This window comes from Oncorhynchus mykiss, chromosome 2, assembly GCF_013265735.2.
Source record: "Oncorhynchus mykiss isolate Arlee chromosome 2, USDA_OmykA_1.1, whole genome shotgun sequence".
Lineage (NCBI taxonomy): Eukaryota > Metazoa > Chordata > Actinopteri > Salmoniformes > Salmonidae > Oncorhynchus > Oncorhynchus mykiss.
In genome coordinates, this window is record NC_048566.1 from 101,302,598 (window position 1) to 101,312,844 (window position 10,247).

The 10,247-nt window shown below is 43.1% G+C and overlaps 1 long non-coding RNA gene across 2 annotated transcripts; it reads right to left on the reverse strand.

The window, feature by feature from the left end:
- Positions 1-3,479: 3,479 nt before the first annotated feature.
- LOC110501260 lies at positions 3,480-7,613 on the reverse strand. 2 transcript variants are annotated; one of them, XR_002470198.2, is made up of 2 exons: positions 7,409-7,613; positions 3,480-3,622 (listed from the first exon to the last, which is right to left on the reverse strand). It is a non-coding gene; the product is annotated as an uncharacterized LOC110501260 (long non-coding RNA). The 2 variants fall into 2 exon arrangements; XR_005039303.1 differs by lacking the exon at positions 7,409-7,613 and adding an exon at positions 5,570-5,774.
- Between the last annotated feature and the right edge of the window lie 2,634 nt (positions 7,614-10,247).

Consider the following 10,247-nt stretch of genomic DNA (forward strand, 5'->3'; position numbering starts at 1 on the left):
TGTATAAATATATTGTCATGTGCAGCGGTCTAAGGCACTGCATCTCAGTGCTAGAGGCATCACTACAGACCCTGGGCTGTATCACAACCGGCCGTGATCGGGAGTCCCATAGGGCGGTGTACAATTGGCCCAGAGTCGTCCGGGTTTGGCCGGAGTAGGCCGTCATTGTAAATAAGAATTTGTTCTTAACGGACGTGCCTAGTTAATTAAAAGGTTCAATGATCCATTACTGACCTCGAGGTTATTTGCAGTACTGATGCCAATGACAATTCACTACTACCACCTACAGTGATAAGAGATCGTCACATGGAGGTACTGTACATTCCAAGGTGGAAGCAAAGCAACTGATCAATTTTTACAACAAAAAAACACAGAAAAGGTCAAAAACAACATCTGACAACTTTATTTCAACAAAATGACATTGGCGCGACTTCATGCCTTGCAAAATGGCAAGAGCCCTTGAAGCCCTAGGTGGGTATAGGAAGAAAAAAAAAGTCAAGTATAAAAAGGCAGGTATAAATTCAATACGTCCAAGTGCACGAGAACACCTGTTCGTTCAGGCTCGCTTTCCATTTCCTTCTGAGATCTGCAGAGTTCTCATCGTGTACAGGTAAGCCCCAGTAGATGACAGGGTTGGGGTCAATTCCATTTCAATTCAGAAAGTACATTTAAAATAAAAAAAATCTTCATTGAAAAGCATTGCAGATAATTGTAGTTCAGTGTACTTCCTGAACTGAAATGGAATTGACCGAAACCTGGTGAATAACGGCGGTTCTATTAACCGCGGTCCTATTACCATCGTGACAACAGACTGCATACCCAAGAAAGAACATTGTGACGCCGGTGTATGTTTGGAACATTGTCATGTCAACAATATTACTCAACAGGTTGAAATGAAAAGGTACTGGGTGTCGTGAGGGTGAACTCAGGCGCAGGAAAACAGAGAGTTCAATATAGTGCTCCTTTAATGCACACACGGCCACCCCACTAAACACTGGGTGCTCAAAACAAAATGCCCCAGACACGGGGACGAAACAGTCCAGCACTATACACAAACATAAACCAACACGTTCGACAATAACAAACACCAGGGTTACAATAATCAATCACGCACAGAGAAACGGGCGGGCCGGCGGACCAATAAAGCCCAACTAATTACAACCAACTAAAACAGGGGATGCCCAACTAATTACAACCAATTAAAACAGGGGATGCCCAACTAATTACAACCAACTAAAACAGGGGATGCCCAACTAATTACAACCAATTAAAACAGGGGATGCCCAACTAATTACAACCAATTAAAACAGTGGATGCCCAACTAATTACAACCAATTAAAACAGGGGATGCCCAACTAATTACAACCAACTAAAACAGGGGATGCCCAACTAATTACAACCAATTAAAACAGGGGATGCCCAACTAATTACAACAAACTAAAACAGGGGATGCCCAACTAATTACAACCAATTAAAACAGGGGATGCCCAACTAATTACAACCAATTAAAACAGGGGATGCCCAACTAATTACAACAAACTAAAACAGGGGATGCCCAACTAATTACAACCAATTAAAACAGGGGATGCCCAACTAATTACAACCAATTAAAACAGGGGATGCCCAACTAATTACAACCAATTAAAACAGGGGATGCCCAACTAATTACAACCAATTAAAACAGGGGATGCCCAACTAATTACAACCAACTAAAACAGGGGATGCCCAACTAATTACAACCAATTAAAACAGGGGATGCCCAACTAATTACAACCAATTAAAACAGTGGATGCCCAACTAATTACAACCAATTAAAACAGGGGATGCCCAACTAATTACAACCAACTAAAACAGGGGATGCCCAACTAATTACAACCAATTAAAACAGGGGATGCCCAACTAATTACAACAAACTAAAACAGGGGATGCCCAACTAATTACAACCAATTAAAACAGGGGATGCCCAACTAATTACAACCAATTAAAACAGGGGATGCCCAACTAATTACAACAAACTAAAACAGGGGATGCCCAACTAATTACAACCAATTAAAACAGGGGATGCCCAACTAATTACAACCAATTAAAACAGGGGATGCCCAACTAATTACAACAAACTAAAACAGGGGATGCCCAACTAATTACAACCAATTAAAACAGGGGATGCCCAACTAATTACAACCAATTAAAACAGGGGATGCCCAACTAATTACAACCAATTAAAACAGGGGATGCCCAACTAATTACAACAAACTAAAACAGGGGATGCCCAACTAATTACAACCAATTAAAACAGGGGATGCCCAACTAATTACAACCAATTAAAACAGGGGATGCCCAACTAATTACAACCAATTAAAACAGGGGATGCCCAACTAATTACAACAAACTAAAACAGGGGATGCCCATAAACAGACAAGGAGGGGGAGGAAAGAAATCAGTGGCAGCTAGTAGACCAGTGACGATGACCACCGAGCGCCACCCGAACAGGAAGGGGAGCCACCTTCGGTCGGACTCGTGACATGCATAAACACTTTCATTAGGAAATTTGAGTTGTGAAAATCTCATTTAAATAAAGCATTTTCTTCATACATTACAAACCGATAGAAACCAATGTGTAGCAAATAACTTATATTGCACAGGCATGAAAAACACACAGGCAATCAAACACTACAGTGAAATGTCAACTGAATAGTGCTGGTGCATGAACTCTAAAACATTCATGTGGTTCATCAGTAGCTATGGGAAATGTAGTTCTTTTCACACTGATCTACAATAGAAAAGTAAACTGAATAGTGCTGGTGCATGAACTCTAAAACATTCACGTGGTTCATCAGTAGCTATGGGAAATGTAGTTCTTTTCACACTGATCTACAATAGAAAAGTAAACTGAATAGTGCTGGTGCATGAACTCTAAAACATTCACGTGGTTCATCAGTAGCTATGGGAAATGTAGTTCTTTTCACACTGATCTACAATAGACAAGTAAACTGAATAGTGCTGGTGCATGAAAACGTCATTTGAATCATCTAGGCCTATTTTGAACATTAAAGGACTTTGTTGCATAAAATCATTTTAGAAGGAAAATGTATTATAGAGTAAATAGGTCACAATAATGAGAATATTCCTCAGAAGAAGTAAGCACCATGGTGTTAAAGCTGGCCAAGTTGAAATGGCTGAGAGAAAGAAGGAGGAGCGTGAGGAGAGAGGACAAAGAGAGAGGCAAGATGCCTGGTACAGTTTATAGATGTAGTGTGAGCATATTTCCTCTGAGTGTGTATATTCTATTCATAGCTATGCCACCCTGTCCGTTCCAAAGCTCCATTGGCTGGCTTGCATATTCTCTTGTATATCTTGGCATTAAGGGAGGCATGTCCTGTGATTCACACTGCCAACATTGGGCAGTAGAATCTTTATTTATTTACCAGTGTCGAAGCCTGGCAAACAATCCCCTCTAAAAAAAATAAGCTTGCATTTAAAAATATTAAAAAATGTAGTAGAAGGGCCAACACCCAAAAAAAGCCTTTTCAAGTCAACTGGTACCAACACTCTTCATGTTGTTAGCTGAACCTCAGTCTAGATTGAGACTTCCAGGATCTCTCCATGTCCATCTTTAGCCTACCTGCCATTACAAAACAGAAGAAAACCTGGTATTAAAGGATTGGAATAGACACAGCTCATCTCCTCAAAGGGGAAAAGTGTACTCAGACAAATAAATGACCTGTTGAGAGAAACAGGAAACATTCCAACAACAAGTGGGTGATATGTGGCCTACATAAACCAGATCCAGCCATTCATGTAGTCGGAGACATTAAAAAGCCTTTATGTTCCGGGCTGCATCATTTAACTGTTCTAACTCAAAACAAATTACCTACAAGTGGGGAGAACAAGTATTTGATAACCTGCAAAATCGACAGTGTTTCCTACTTACAAAGCATGTAGAGGTCTGTCATTTGTATCATTGGTACACTTCCACTGTGAGAGACGGAATCTAAAACAAAAATCCAGAAAATCACATTGTATGATTTGAGTAATTTATTTACATTTTATTGCATAAGTATTTGATCACCTACCAACTAGTAAGAATTCCGGCTCTCACAGACCTGTTAGTTTTTCTTTAAGAAGCCTCCTGTTCTCCACTCATTACCTGTATAAAAGACACCTGTCCACACACTCAATCAAACAGACTCCAACCTCTCCACAATGGCCAAGACCAGAGATCTGTGTAAGGACATCAGGCATAAAATTGTAGACCTGCACAAGGCTGGGATGGGCTACAGGACAATAGGCAAGCAGCTTGGTGAGATGGCAACAACTGTTGGCGCAGTTATTAGAAAATGGAAGAAGTTCAAGATGACGGTCAATCACCCTCGGTCTGGGGCTCCATGCAAGATCTCACCTCGTGGGGCATCAATGATCATGAGGAAGGTGAGGGATCAGCCCAGAACTACAATGACCTGAAGCTGGGACCACAGTCTCAAAGAAAACCATTTGTAACACACTACGCCGTCATTGATTAAAATATTGCAGCGCACGCAAGGTCCCCCTGCTCAAGCCAGCGCATGTCCAGGCCCGTCTGAAGTTTGCCAATGACCATCTGGATGATCCAGAGGAGGGATGGGAGAAGGTCATGTGGTCTGATGAGACAAAAATAGAGCTTAATGGTCTAAACTCCACTTGCCGTGTTTGGAGGAAGAAGGATGAGTACAACCCCAAGAACACCATCCCAACCGTGAAGCATGGAGGTGGAAACATCATTCTTTGGGGATGCTTTTCTGCAAAGGGGACAGGACGACTGCACCGTATTGAGGGGAGGATGGATGGGGCCATGTATCGCGAAATCTTGGCCAACAACCTCCTTCCCTCAGTAAGAGCATTGAAGATGGGTCGTGGCTGGGTCTTCCAGCATGACAACGACCCGAAACACACAGCCAGGGCAACTAAGGAGTGGCTCCGTGAGAAGCATCTCAAGGTCCTGGAGTGGCCTAGCCAGTCTCCAGACCTGAACCCAATAGAAAATCTTTGGAGGGAGTTGAAAGTCCGTATTGCCCCGCGACAGCCCCGAAACCTGAAGGATCTGGATAAGGTCTGTATGGAGGAGTGGGCCAAAATCCCTGCTGCAGTGTGTGCAAACCTGGTCAAGGAAACGTATGATCTCTAATTGGCAAACAAAGGTTTCTGTACCAAATATTAAGTTCTGCTTTTCTGATGTATCAAATACTTATGTCATTCAATAAAATGCTAATTAATTACTTAAAAATCATACAATGTGATTTTCTGGATTTTTCTCACAGTTTAAGTGTACCTATGATAAAAATTACAGACCTCTACATTCTTTGTAAGTAGGAAAACCTGCAAAATCGGCAGTGTGTCAAATACTTCTCCCCACTGTATATGATTCATTCATTTTATTTTATATAATATCTATAAGCCAGCAAAGAATACAAGGTTAGGCCATCTTGCCTTTCTCAAAGGTGTGCCGATTCGTTGAGACTCATCTCTTGAAGTTGCAGGCAGACTGTGACATGACATAATCTGTGTTCACTGTGTTGAAAATACGAGGACTAACCTTCAGCCCTCCTCCTCCTCCTCCAGGTGGAGACGGTCTCATCTCTTGTTTCTCCATCTCCTTATTCTTTTTATTTCTCTCAACTGCTTGGGGGTTTTTGACACCCCTGTAGGTTGTCTAAGAGGAGATGGAGAGGTCAGAATGGCAGCTACAGACACACGGTTGTGTCCCCACTGGCACTCTATTCCCTATATAGTGCACTACTTTAGACCAGAGCCCTATAGAACCCTATTCCCTATATACAGTGCACTACTTTAGACCAGGGCCCTATAGAACCCTATTCCCTATATAGTTCACTACTTTAGACCAGGGCCCTATAGAACCCTATTCCCTATATAGTGCACTACTTTAGACCAGAGCCCTATAGAACCCTATTCCCTATATAGTGCACTACTTTAGACCATGGCCCATAGACTTGTAACAGTATAGTCAACACTAACGTCTCTAATCATGTGTTCAGTTGAAACAAGTTAATTCATTGTCTTCCGTTCACTTCACTTCATTGATCTTTTCAGAAATGGGTCTCTCATAACTGAGAGCTTTTACAGACAAGAGTTTTACTAGAATACAGGCCTACATGTGCATGTCATTATCTGACTAGAAATATTATGTTGAACATAATTCTATTTGTAAGGTTAATTGCTAGATACCGAAGCGTTGCATATCAAACTGAGCTTCCTGAGAGAGGATAGTGCTCGCCCTTGGACAGAGCAGCCAGATGTCAGACTTCCTGAGAGAGGATAGTGCTCACCATTGGACAGAGCAGCCAGATGTCAGACTTCCTGAAAGAGGATAGTGCTCGCCATTGGACAGAGCAGCCAGATGTCAGACTTCCTGAGAGAGGATAGTGCTCGCCATTGGACAGAGCAGCCAGATGTCAGACTTCCTGAGAGAGGATAGTGCTCGCCCTTGGGCAGAGCAGCCAGATGTCAGACTTCCTGAGAGAGGATAGTGCTCGCCATTGGACAGAGCAGCCAGATGTCAGACTTCCTGAAAGAGGATAGTGCTCGCCATTGGACAGAGCAGCCAGATGTCAGACTTCCTGAAAGAGGATAGTGCTCGCCATTGGACAGAGCAGCCAGATGTCAGACTTCCTGAGAGAGGATAGTGCTCGCCATTGGACAGAGCAGCCAGATGTCAGACTTCCTGAGAGAGGATAGAAACACACAGCCAGGGCAACTAAGGAGTCGCTCCGTAAGAAGCATCTCAAGGTTCTGGAGTGGCCTAGCCAGTCTCCAGACCTGAACCCAATAGAAAATATTTGGAGGGAGCTGAACGTCCGTATTGCCCAGCGACAGCCCCGAAACCTGAAGGATCTGGAGAAGGTCTGTATGGAGGAGTGGGCCAAAATCCCTGCTGTAGTGTGTGCAAACCTGGTCAAGAACTACAGGAAACATATGATCTCCAATTGGCAAACAAAGGTTTCTGTACCAAATATTAAGTTCTGCTTTTCTGATGTATCAAATACTTATGTCATGCAATAAAATGCAAATGAATTACTTTAAAAAATCATACAATGTGATTTTCTGGATTTTTGTTTTAGATTCCGTCTCTCACAGTTTAAGTGTACCTATGATAAAAATTACAGACCTCTACATGCTTTGTAAGTAGGAAAACCTGCAAAATCGGCAGTGTATCAAATACTTGTTCTCCCCACTGTATATGATTCATTCATTTTTATTTATTTAATATCTATAAGCCAGCAAAGAATACAAGGTTAGGCCATCTTGCCTTTCTCAAAGGTGTGCCGATTCGTTAAGAGACTCACCTCTTGAAGTTGCAGGCAGACTGTGACATGACATAATCTGTGTTCACTCTGTTGAAAATACGAGGACTAACCTTCAGCCCTCCTCCTCCTCCTCCAGGTGGAGACGGTCTCATCTCTTGTTTCTCCATCTCCTTATTCTTTTTATTTCTCTCAACTGCTTGGGGGTTTTTGACACCCCTGTAGGTTGTCTAAGAGGAGATGGAGAGGTCAGAATGGCAGCTACAGACACACGGTTGTGTCCCCACTGGCACTCTATTCCCTATATAGTGCACTACTTTAGACCAGAGCCCATAGACTTGTAACAGTATAGTCAACACTAACGTCTCTCATCATGTGTTCAGTTGAAACAAGTGAATTCATTGTCTTCCGTTCACTTCACTTCATTGATCTTTTCAGAAATGGGTCTCTCATAATTGAGAGCTTTTACAGACAAGAGTTTTACTAGAATTACAGGCCTACATGTACATGTCATTATCTGACTAGAAATATTATGTTGAACATAATTCTATTTGTACGGTTAAATGCTAGATACAGAAGCGTTGTATATCAAACTGAGCTTCCTGAGAGAGGATAGTGCTCGCCATTGGACAGAGCAGCCAGATGTCAGACTTCCTGAGAGAGGATAGTGCTCGCCATTGGACAGAGCAGCCAGATGTCAGACTTCCTGAGAGAGGATAGTGCTCGCCATTGGACAGAGCAGCCAGATGTCAGACTTCCTGAGACACATTCAGTACAGTTAATGCAGATAGCCGTTGCCAGGTCGTCACTAGTTACCACAGCCACAAAGTCATAAACACCACCTACTTCTACAATTTATCTTCTTAAAATATTATTTTAAACCTAACCATAACCACACTGCTACCCTTATGCCTTACCTTAAAAAAATTTAAAAATCACATTTTTGTTTTCATGAATTTTACAATTTAGCCAATCGTGACTTTGTGACTGTGCTATCTAGTGGGAACCCAGTTGCCAGCTGTTTGACACATGCTGGATTATATGGGTCTTCCCATGTGGCAAGAGGCCTGGTCCCAGATCTGTTAGAGGCATTAAGCTCCAGTATATAGTGTTGTTGTGTCAGGGAAAGCATAAGCTATAGCCTGGTCCCAGATCTGTTAGAGGCATTAAGCTCCAGTATATAGTGTTGTTGTGTCAGGGAAAGCATAAGTTATAGCCTGGTCCCAGATCTGTTAGAGGCATTAAGCTCCAGTAAGTATATAGTGTTGTTGTGTCAGGGAAAGCATAAGCTATAGCCTGGTCCCAGATCTGTTAGAGGCATTAAGCTCCAGTAAGTATATAGTGTTGTTGTGTCAGGGAAAGCATAAGCTATAGCCTGGTCCCAGATCTGTTAGAGGCATTAAGCTCCAGTATATAGTGTTGTTGTGTCAGGGAAAGCATAAGCTATAGCCTGGTCCCAGATCTGTTTGTGCCAATCCTCCTACCTAACTCAGTACTTCTGAGAAAAAAGAAAAGAAAGAGCCCTACTAACTTCTAAAAAAAACTCCCTCATCCACCCTGCATCCTACTGCTGGCTTGCTTCTGAAGCTAAGCAGGGTTGGTCCTGGTCAGTCCTTGGATGGGAGACCAGATGCTGCTGGAAGTGGTGTTGGAGGGCCAGTAGGAGGCACTCTTTCCACTGGTCTAAAAAATATCCCAATGCCCCAGGGCAGTGATTGGGGACACTGCCCTGTGTAGGGTGCCGTCTCTCGGATGGGACGTTAAACGGGTGTCCTGACTCTCTGAGGTCATTAAAGATCCCATGGCACTTATCGTAAGAGTAGGGGTGTTAACCCCCGGTGTCCTGGCTAAATTCCCAATCTGACCCTCAAACCATCACGGTCACCTAATAATCCCCAGTTTACAATTGTCTCATTCATCCCCCTCCTCTCCCCTGTAACTATTCCCCAGGTCGTTGCTGCAAATGAGAACGTGTTCTCAGTCAACTGACCTGGTAAAATAACGGATAAATAAATAAAAATCCCCTGTCCAAACCTCTCCAACCTCAATCCAACACTTCAGTCTTTCCCTCTCTTCAACATACTGTTAGGGTTGCGTCAACAGGATAAATATGACATTGAGTCACCGATTGTATACTCTGTATTTTTTATTAGCTAAGCAATAAGTGGTAAATGCAATTTTCGTATATACGGGCTCTCTGTCCCACCTCGCAGGGCAAAAACAGAGAACTGACTTGTTCCTGACAAAGACATTATAAATATACTCTGACAGAGGTAGTTCCTGCTTCCGAGCCGGCCTGTCAGAGTAGAGACTGGGCGTGGTTTAGACTCACCCAGCCTATCGTTGACTGTTGGCGTAGAGGCTGGTCCCAGCCCCCTAAGCGCTTCAGCGGTCAGTCGTTGAAGCTGTGTAGAATATACAGTTATCAGGCACCTGGCTCCTGTTATCTAACAAAAGACCGTTTAATCTCTACACTACGTTCTGTATGTGTCCCCCGCAACTCATTGCACAGTTCCTGTTTTTATGTTATTCTGTATTTTTCCATCATGAGAAAGGCCCATGGCCCTGAAACTGTTAACAATGTCTCAAGTCAGCCATGTTGCATGACACATACACCCACACAAGCCAACAGCAGATCATATTCAATCACATATGATATGGTAAGGGACTATAGTGCATAACACAGAACCTCACAGTTGACACCTTCAGCTCTACAGGGCCTAGTGAGGAGTACTGTATCGACACCTTCAGCTCTACAGGGCCTAGCGAGGAGTACTGTATCGACACCTTCAGCTCTACAGGACCTAGCGAGGAGTACTGTATCGACACCTTCAGCTCTACAGGGCCTAGCGAGGAGTACTGTATCGACACCTTCAGCTCTACAGGACCTAGCGAGGAGTACTGTATCGACACCTTCAGCTCTACAGGGCCTAGCGAGGAGTACTGTATCGA